At 34.7% G+C, this 11,032-nt stretch overlaps 1 long non-coding RNA gene across 2 annotated transcripts; it reads right to left on the bottom strand.

The window, feature by feature from the left end:
- Positions 1-2,409: 2,409 nt before the first annotated feature.
- On the bottom strand, positions 2,410-10,809 carry LOC105439074. Of its 2 annotated transcripts, XR_004062317.1 has the most exons (4): positions 10,525-10,809; positions 5,897-5,924; positions 4,366-4,414; positions 2,410-2,443 (listed from the first exon to the last, which is right to left on the bottom strand). It is a non-coding gene; the product is annotated as an uncharacterized LOC105439074 (long non-coding RNA). The 2 variants fall into 2 exon arrangements; XR_004062316.1 differs by lacking the exon at positions 2,410-2,443 and having other exon boundaries at positions 4,104-4,414; positions 10,525-10,800.
- Between the last annotated feature and the right edge of the window lie 223 nt (positions 10,810-11,032).

Here is an 11,032-nt window from a genome sequence, read left to right as displayed (position 1 = left end):
TTCTTTTGTTGGTCGTACTTGATAGGGTCCTTGATTGGTTCAAATCCAAGTAACAGTGTTCATCATGATCACCAAGAAGTTCGTATCTATTGAAATGAGAAGGGATGCATACTTGATCAAACATGCGATGAGCCATGTTGTTATTGCCACAAAATGAACAAATCCAGATCAATGTCAGGTCACTCAGTCTGTCTTCACAAGGGAATCCCATACATGTCACATGAAAATGCTTACTACAACAGTCACATCTTGCATCACTTTCATTTTCTTTGATTTCATTGTTACAGATACAGCATTCATTAAGATCTGGGTTGGTCACCAATGCACAACTAGTCAGTATATTCATGATTTCATCAAGTGTTTTCTTAAATTCAATTGTATCCATCATGGTAAATTTTGCTTATATACTTGCAACAGTTCTGGTTAATAATTACAAGTCTACAATTAACGGTTCTGTAACTTTGATATATAATGTTCTGTATATATTCCTTACTCCAATAGTCTTTTATTTAAATATTCCTATTGTGAATTATGAAAAACTAATCCTTACTGATATTAAACTCTATGGTATTTCAATAGCCTAGCTTTATATACACTAGCTTGTACTGTGTTAAGGAGCTATAATGTTTTTGTCTCAAGATGGCGTTTTTTATTAAAATTATGAGTAGGTCATTAATAGCCTAAATGTATTGTAGGCCTATATAAGTTCCCAAATTGCTAATTTCTTTGTTACTCTCTCTCTGCAAACAGGTTCACTTTATATCCTGATCAAAATATCTTTCTTATTCTTTCTCAAATCAATCAACCTCACTTATATTTCTAAAACTATATATTTATCCTGACCCAATCTTCTTTCTTACTCTCTCTACAATCAAGCTTACTTTTATTTTTAAAATTCTGAACACTATATATCGAAGGATTTCTTTCCTTTTCTCTTTACAATCAACAACGCTCACTTTTCTAGGACTCTATATATTGACACAAATTTTGTGTGATTATGGTCTTATCAAGTTCTAGGAATTAGAATTAAATTGCTTTCTTGCTATTGTTCTTCTTTTTATTTCAGTTTGTTTTTAATTCCTTTTAGAAACTGCCAAATATTTCTTTCTAATTTACAGTAATTATGTCTTCTAAAATGGCAATACAGTCTTTCAAACTTGCAATATTGCCTTCTTCACACTATTTTGTTCAATCTTCTTTATTCTTTGCTGTGTATACGCTCTTTTTACTTTCCCAAGATTACTAATACTACTGTTTTGAATTCTAATAGAGGTCTTATCAAGTTCTAGGAATTAGAATTAGATTGCTTTTTCTCTATTGTTCTTCTTTTTATTTCACTTTGCTTTTAATTCCTTCTAGAAACTGCCCAGATTTTTTTTCTAATTGACAGCAATTTTGTCTTCTAAAATACAGTCCTTAAAACTTCCAATATTATCTTCAACGACTACTTTCCAATCTACTTTACTCTTTAAAATGTATACCTCTTTTTTTCTTTCCCAAGATTTACAATATTACTGCTTTCAACTGTAATTATGGTCTTATCAAGTTCCAGGAATTAGAATTAGATTCCTGTTCCTCTATTATTCTTCTTTTATTATTGCAGTTTACTTTTAATTCCTTCTAGAAACTGCTAATAATTTCTTTGTAATTGACAATAATTATGTCTTCTAAAATGGCAATACAGTCCTTCAAACTTCCAATATTTATCTTGAACGACTACTTTTCCAATCTACTTTACTCTTTAAAATGTATACCTCTTTTTTTTCTTTCCCAAGATTTACAATATTACTGCTTTCAACTGTAAGTATGGTCTTATCAAGTTCCAGGAATTAGAGTTAGATTCCTTTCCCTCTATTGTTCTTCTTTTTATTTCAGTTTACTTTTAATTCCTTCTAGAAACTACCAATAATTTCTTTATAATTGACAATAATTATGTCTTCTAAAAATGGCAATACAATCTTTAGAAATATTCTGTTCCAGTTTTGATTCGATTCAAGATTTCCAGATTCAAGTTTCATTCAGTATGTATGTTTCAGATTCAAGGTTCAAGATAGTTCAAGTTCAAGTGCTAGTTCAAATACAAGTTCAAGTGCAAGTTCTTTGGAAGTTCTTTAGTTCAAAATAGTTCAAGATAGTTCAAAATAGTTCAAGATAGTTCAAGATAGTTCAAGATAGTTCAAGATAGTTCAAGATAGTTCAAGTGCAAGTTCAAGTGTAAGTTCAAGTGCAAGTTCAAGTGCAAGTTCAAGTGTAAGTTCAAGTGTAAGTTCAAGTGCAAGTTCAAGTTCTTTGGAGAGTTCTTTGGAGAGTTCTTTGGAGAGTTCTTTGGAGAGTTCTTTGGAGAGTTCTTTGGAGAGTTCTTTGGAGAGTTCTTTGGAGAGTTCTTTGGAGAGTTCTTTGGAGAGTTCTTTGGAGAGTTCTTTGGAGTGTACCACCCTCGGTCCTGCAAAAGACAGAAAGGAATAGAAAAAAAAATTAATTAAATTCAATAGACACGTCTGGGCAATTCTTGAGAAATCATCAAGGAGCTCGTATCTATTGAAATGAGAATGACTTAATTATTAAATCACTATTGCTTCAAAATAGACTTCCCCTTTAAGTCAACATAGATATGTGCCAGATCCAGCCCCATTCACTTTTTACATGATTGAAAAGCCCTGATAAGGGCTCGTTTGTACCATATTATGAAGTTTATGAATTAATATGGATTATAGATTAGAATCTAGAATATACTTACTTTAATTAGAGCGATGCTGGAAAGTGTGCTTAGATGTTAAGTACTTGTAATCTGGCATTTTCGTAAGTAAGAAGACCAGCCACTATCGCTTTTGCAACAGCGCTGTGTTGTGTGCATCTATTAAATGCAGTGCACAATTTATCGTCACCACTAGTGCGGGCGCGGGTGCCAGCGGTCTATTAAGGCAAGCCGGGATTTGCGGAACCAGAAGATAGTCTCAGTGGAGCATCCCGAGACCAAAATAAAGTCATAGTCATATAGTCATAGTGATAAAACACCCTAAATGTAAAAAATCTGCTCACAAAAACTAAAAGGAAACCAAAACCCAAGGAGAAAATCATCTCATACGAAAGAGTAATATGAGAGAAGCAATTTCAAAAAAGTTTCATCAAAATCGGCTATAAAATAAGAGAGTTATGAAAGTTTGAAAACACTTGTTGTACTTTCTATGGGGATCCTCAAATTGGCAACGCAAATACAAATAGTGAGCCCTCATCCAATGCTTAAAGATACTATGTCCCTTTTGCAGCCAACATCAAATTCTGAAGAACTTTGCAGAAATTATGAATATGTCATGTATGTCCTATCTGTCAAATTTAAACATTAGCAGTGTCCTAATATTCATATTATGCAAAGAAACCGGTTTACTTGCTAGACTAGCTTCACTGTCAGACACTATTGAGTGACTCACTGGCTTTTTTCTTCTTTGGTAATAACATACATGTACATAAAATGAGCTGTAAAGGGTATATGAACATTTGTCAACATCAATATCCCACTTCTGCTTGTAATGGCCAAAATTAAACTGATTGAATCTTTGCGCAGCATAAAATGTACGACCATTCGGTACAATGGTCTGAAAATAAGACCATTACTTACTGGCTCTATAGTTCTTAAGTCGATTCGACAACTAATAGTTGTTATTTTCCAACTTAAAGACATTTTCAAGCCCCCCCCCCTTTTTTTTAGGGAAGTTCTAAATTAGTATTATCTTTCAAATGCCGTTGGAATGTAACCTCCTCATTTTGTTGGCCTGCAAATGGGACATAGTACCTTTAAAGGTAAAGACCAGTTTTGGTCATGCGATTGCATTGGGACGCTAAACATGTAAACAAAAATTAATGGCCTAACTCAAATCTTTTGGGACCCATAAAATAGCTTTGACTTAGACAAATTTTGATTTAGGAGGGTTATAAAATAATGGGACAAAACAGGATGGGCTACGTGTAGACATTCAACCATAGCAATTTTTGACTTATCCCAGTTCGACTTAGGCAAGGTCACCTGTACTATATGTTTTGCATTGGACTAAAATCAAAATACATCTATACGTTTGCACTAGGTGTTCAATGAAAAAAACTTTTTCTTCTTTATCAACTCCTTACATAATTCACTATGGATTCTCTTCAAATTTTGGCTACACCCAATGGAAGAGTATTATGAATTGTCCACAAAATTATGTTGCATACCTACGGAAGTGTCAAAAATGTTATATAGAAATTTCATTAAGCCATAGCTTTCCTATTCCGCGTTCAATTATGTTCCCAATTATGCAGATCTGTTTCATTCCATTGTAGCTTTAATTTAAAAACTACTTGACTTCAGCCTTCTTAAGCAGATCAACTTACTCTCTGCAACTCTCTGCAACTCTCTGCAACTCTGAAAACAGTCAATAACCTGAAAGAAAAAAAGAAAAGAAAAAAACAATTGCATTTCATGAAATACCAATATGAATATATTACACAAATAAATACAAATAGTGAGCCCTCATCCAATGCTTAAAGATACTATGTCGGTCCCTTTTGCAGCCAACATCAAATTATGTAGAACTTTGCAGAAATTATGAATATGTCATGTATGTCCTATCTGTCAAATTTAAACATTAGCAGTGTCCTAATATTCATATTATGCAAAGAAACCCGTTTACTTGCTATACTAGCTTCCCTGTCAGACACTATTGAGTGACTCACTGGCTTTTTTCTTCTTTGGTAATAACATACATGTACATAAAATGAGCTGTAAAGGGTATATGAACATTTGTCAACATCAATATCCCACTTCTGCTTGTAATGGCCAAAATTAAACTGATTGAATCTTTGCGCAGCATAAAATGTACGACCATTCGGTACAATGGTCTGAAAATAAGACCATTACTTACTGGCTCTATAGTTCTTAAGTCGATTCGACAACTAATAGTCGTTATTTTCCAACTTAAAGACATTTTCAAGCCCCCCCCCCCCTTTTTTTTTAGGGAACTTCTAAATTAGTATTATCTTTCAAATGCCGTTCGAATGTAGCCTTCTCATTTTGTTGGCCTGCAAATGGGACATAGTACCTTTAAAGGTAAAGACCAGTTTTGGTCATGCGATTGCATTGGGACGCTAAACATGTAAACAAAAATTAATGGCCTAACTCAAATCTTTTGGGACCCATAAAATAGCTTTGACTTAGACAAATTTTGATTTAGGAGGGTTATAAAATAATGGGACAAAACAGGATGGGCTACGTGTAGACGTTCAACCATAGCAATTTTTGACTTATCCAAGTTCGACTTAGGCAAGGTCACCTGTACTATATGTATTGCATTGGACTAAAATCAAAATACATCTATCATTTGCACTAGGTGTTTAAACAAACTTTTTCGGAAACGTTGTGGAATCGATCACAAAAGGTTGATCATCTAGCATATACGGTAAGTATTGGTGTGTACTGAAAGGTTGTGGATCATCAAAATGATGAGAAATTTGACCCAGTCATGGTAAAGTTACAAGCACTGTACACAGAAAGATGTATATGGGACTATGCGACACATGCGCGATATCTATCCACTCCGGATAGATATAATTTACCAAATATATCAATTAGTATCAAAATTTGTATCATCAGGTATTAGTCAAAACATATTCTTTCACATGATTGGTAATAAAAGGTACCATTTCATTTTTTGAGAGGGGGGCGTTTCCAAAACTGGTCTATACCTTTACTGACATAATTAAAAGTAACTTGGTAGTGTCCAAAAAGTTATATAGACAATTTCTAAAAGCCATAGCTTTCGTATTCTGCATTCAATTGTTCCCAATTATGCGGATCTGTTTCATTCCGTCATAGCTTTAATTTAAAAACTACTTGACTTCAGCCTTTCTAAGCATATCAACTTACTTTCTGCAACTCTTGAACTCTCAGTAACCTAAAATACAAACAAAAAAAACAAAAAAATTACATTTAATAAAATACCAATATGAATATATTACAATAAATACAAATAATGAGCCCTCATTCATAATGCTAAATGACATAAATAAAACAAGTCAACGCAAAGCATAGCATCCCCTCGCAGGGTACATACTGGGAAATCAAACTTAGGCCATGTTTTGATGCCATGTACTTTCATATCAAATTTGATTAAAATCCGTCAAACATTACTAAAGTTATCAATTTCAGAAACCAGATTCGCATATTTAATGAGCTATGACCTTTGACCTATATACTGGGAAATCAAACTTAGGCCGTGTTTTGATTAGGCCTGAGTCATGTCGGGATTTTCATAAACCGGGTCCCGACGGCCTTGCACCTATCGGGACCCGGTGTCCCGAAATCAGCTCGCAGGATTTGTCACTTGCCTCTATAAAAAGCGCATATCATGATTATTATCATCAGTATGTCCCTTAAAAGTGACCTTTTTTATCAATCAAATCAATTAACTAATGCATACCTCGGCTCAGATCGGTATATTCTTCCATTTGACATTATTTTCATCCATGATTGGCGATGTTTAGTGCCATTATCGTGCCTCTAAAAGTAAAAAAACTGGGGCAAAAATAGAATGACAACGTTCCAGCCGCCATTTTGATTTATGCAGGTTGAATAAATCTGGTAAAAAAATATGAATGTTAGAATAATAAAACAGCTTTCTAAAAAATTCTTCTTTACAATATACCGATCATATAATTTTTTAAAGACAAAATAAATATTTATCTCTTATTTTAAACATCGCATGCTTTTTTTTAAAAGCTGAAAATTACTTGGTAATCACGAAGTTTCGATACGGATAGCTGTTGCAAGGCAAGTTCAGACTAGTCTCGGAAAAATGCGCAGTGCTCGTCGTTAGCTGTAATGCGTGCCAGAACGAACCCAAACAAAGACGTGATCGTAACGAACGAGAAAAAAATCATTAAAAACTACGAGAGCGCAATTGGAAAGACAACTACTGCTCAAAATTACCATAATCGGGTACATAACTTGGACAAAGAATTCAATAATCGCCCAAGAAATGCCACAGAAATTGTGATAATCGAGGAGTAACTGGGTACATTTTTATCGCCTGCTGCAAATACTAGAATCCTTTGTTATACTGCTTTTCACCGTAGAGGGCGGTATTTGGTTTCTATAGCCTCGTGTTCAATTTAAACACGTGTAATTCTGACATATCAGCAGGCCCATTCGGATAATGATTGTACCTGTAGTAACTCCTTAAATATCACTATTTATGTGGCTTTTCTTGGACAACTATTGTATTCTTCCTCCAAGTTATGTATCTGCTTACGATAATTTTGAGTAGTTGTCTTTCCAATTGTGCTCTCGTAGTTTTTAATGATTTTTTTCTCGTTACGATCACGTCTTTGTTTGGGTTTGTTCTGATACGCATTACAGCTAACGACGAGCACTGCGCATTTTTCCGAGACTAGTCTGAACTTGCCTTTTATACCATGTACCTTCCTATCAAATTTCATTAAAATCCGTCAAACATTACTAAAGTTATCGAATAGAAACCAGATTTGCACATTTAATGAGCTATGACCTTTGACCTACATACTCCGAAACTGAACTTATGCTGTATTTTGATAGCATGTACCTTCATATCAAATTTGATTAAAATCTGTCAAACATTACTAAAGTTATCGATCGGAAACCAGATTCGCATATTTAATGAGCCATGACCTTTGACCTACATACTCCGAAATTGAATTTATGCTGTGTTTTTATACCATTTACCTTCATATCAAATTTCATTAAAATTGGTCAAACATTACTAAAGTTATTGATTTTAAACCAGATTCGCATATTTAATGAGCTATATGACCTTTGACCTACATACTCGGAAATTGAACTTATGCTGTGTTTTTATACTATGTACCTTCATATCGAATTTCATGAAAATCCATCAAATAATACTAAAGTTATCAAACAGAAACCAGATTCGCATATTTAATGAGCTATGACCTTTGACCTACATACTCCAAAATTGAACTTATGCTATGTTTTTAAACCATGTACCTTCCTATCAAATTTCATTAAAATCCGTCAAACATTACTAAAGTTATCGAATAGAAACCAGATTCGCATATTTAATGAGCCATGACCTTTGACCTACAAACTCCGAAATTGACCTTATGCTGTGTTTTTATAGATCTACCATTTACCTTCATATCAAATTTCATTAAAATCCGTCAAACATTACTAAAGTTATTTATTTTAAACCAGATTTGTTACGGCACAAAGAAGGAAGGGCATCGAGCAGCATATTAATACAGGGGTCTAGATCCCCTCCTTCTTTGGCGAGGCGATAATTATTATCCCATGACTTTTACAAGCCGATCGCCTGTCAGCTGTGACCTGTCTAATTATCAACTATCAAGATATTTATGATTGGAATTAGAAATTAATAGATCTAGACTAGATCTAGGTCTAGTCTAGATCTATGATCTAGGTAGGGAGGCCAATGCCCAAATCTAACTTTTTAATTACTAATTTGTTTATAATAAAACAAACATTAAAAGAAAGCATTTTCTTTCACTAAGAAAACTCACCCATCTGCCGACTCCAGAAGTTCCATAAAATAGGAGATATCCAGCTAGTTCCTATGAGGTTCCTTCTACGCCTGGCCGTACGTAAGAGCCTTGAAACAATCAATTTCAATTACGTTGAGAATTAGACAGGCCCGAGGGAATGGGCGTGTCATCATGGTCATTGCCCGGACAACAAGTTCAAAACTTCGCGCGAAAGTACATTCATCATCACCGGCTAGCCTTGAATTAGTCGCACACACCGACACAGTACTGCAGGCCAGGTACGGTAATTGCATGCAAGCCGCGATCGACCATGCTAGCCATGGCATGGAGGGTCAAAACATAATGGAGAGAAAGCTCGAAAGCCACTCATTGTAAATTAAGAAAGTAATTAAAAATTAAATAAATAAATAGGCCTACCTTAGTTTTGTGATGTATTCCAATTACTATTTCCTCAGACATCAGTAAAGATCTGACACTGCATTATCATCGATCGATAAATCCAACTTGCACTTGCATGCAGCGATCACAATACGGAATCAAATATGACTGCACGCATTGATAGACGTGTACTACTTACGGAGATATTTCTCTCCCTCTCTCTCTCTCTCTCTCACTAACCATATGATGATATCATACACTAAAACACACACGCTCAAATCATGGCATTCATTACACTTCTCAATTGGAGTATAGACTGCTCACGTAGACTTTTTTTTTTTTTACTGAAATGTCTTTTTTTACACTTCTCATACATTACTGCACGACACTGGTGTCTAGTGCTGAGAAAAAGGTACTATGTGTGAGACTACGTCAAATTTGTTTTGCGCGCGATGAGACCGAAGCTCATAAATATTCATATTATGATGTCGCAAGACTTCTATTTGGGGCTCAAACAATGAGGTCTCTGTTCACAATTTTCCTTCTCAATTTGAGATGGCTCTAGCTAGTATGGGGCTCAAACCAACGCAAGATTGACAAAAACATCGTACTCTATCTACCTTCGAATGTGCAGTTTGTAAAAATCTGCAATTAAAAAGATATAATCTTTTTTCGTTATATTTTCTAGTTGTTAAAAGTGACATTTGTGCACATCTGATATGTTAATCTCTTTCAAAAGTTCTTTGATATTAAATTGGTTCCATATTTTTAGGATCTACCTTCAGTCATTGAGAAGGATTTTAGTGAGCTAACCTCATCACCCTCTAGTTTCTCTTGTGCGTCCGTTTTTTTCGTCTGCTAGCCCAATTATTGGATCAAAATACGTCAAAATCTGCAAGATCGTCAATAAATGGTGAAAGATCGTTACAGATCCGTGATTATAGGTATGTTGTGGAGTGTTTAATTGTGTATTTGTTATACATTTTATTCCATAGACCCTAGATATTTGTTTTCTTTTTTTTCCCCTTTTTTTTTCTTCTGGTAATTTTCTGACTTGGAGTTGGACGACGAGCGCACAAATCGTAGGCGTAGAAGCCTTACGCCCGGGCATTGGCCTCCCTAATCTAGGCCTATAGTCAGATAGATCTAGTATCTAGATCTAGTAGTAGTATAGTACTAGGCCTAGATCCCTACGGACTTACGGTTTTTAATTTATAACAACACTGACCTAGATCTAGAACTAGATCTAGACTAGGTCTACGGTCTATTGGGGGAAATGAGTATGGTAAAACCGGTCACTCAAAGTCAAACTGAGTCAAAGATTTTCACTTTTTTGAAACACTTCCTTTTTGTTTTTCGTAGGGCTTCAAAATTCAATCACAATCACACTCGCTGAGCTGATGATATTACACGTAGACCCTAGGCTATACATGTATACGTAAGATGTATCGCATCTCAGACTTGATTTGTAACTGCAAACATTATTATAGATATAAACAAAGTCAATGCCTTTAAAAGTTTAATACACTCACACACTTATGCGATAACGCAAAATCTCCAACAAACTAATAAGAAAGGATTCACGATAAAGTAATACAATAGCAACAACCGATTTCTTACCAAAGCTAAGCTAGCAATCAGCACAACAGCACAAAACAGCAGTACTCGGATACTCATATGACCATGAGTACGAGTGTGCATGCAATTCGAATCGGCCAAAATCTTGGTCAGATTAAATTCGCCCTACAGACAATTCGCCCAGTATATTTCTCGCGCATATAATTTCTCACGAAATGCATGATTTTGCGTGTTTATATCTAAGGGAAAAGGAATGTCAAAACAATGGATATCTGATACCTTGTCGTTTAGGCCATGTAAAAAGAATATACATGTTTAGCGTCCCCGCCCACTTCTTTTTTGGGGGCAGCCTCCTACACTGTCGCTCATAAAGGTGGAATATTTTTTTTTTATCCGGAATTTATGGAATTATTTTAAAAATAATTTAAAAATACTAGATCTAGATAAATAATAGTATAATTCTCAGATTTTATTGAACAATGATTTGCCAATGTGTGTTTTGCGTGACTGCTAAATCATGTATATGCTACTATGCTTATCAACTAGGGGA

Source organism: Strongylocentrotus purpuratus, unplaced genomic scaffold (genome assembly GCF_000002235.5).
Source record: "Strongylocentrotus purpuratus isolate Spur 01 unplaced genomic scaffold, Spur_5.0 spur5_scaffold_8, whole genome shotgun sequence".
Classification (NCBI taxonomy): domain Eukaryota; kingdom Metazoa; phylum Echinodermata; class Echinoidea; order Camarodonta; family Strongylocentrotidae; genus Strongylocentrotus; species Strongylocentrotus purpuratus.
The sequence above is the reverse complement of the archived record's forward strand: the minus strand, read 5'-3'. Positions and strand labels throughout refer to the sequence as shown.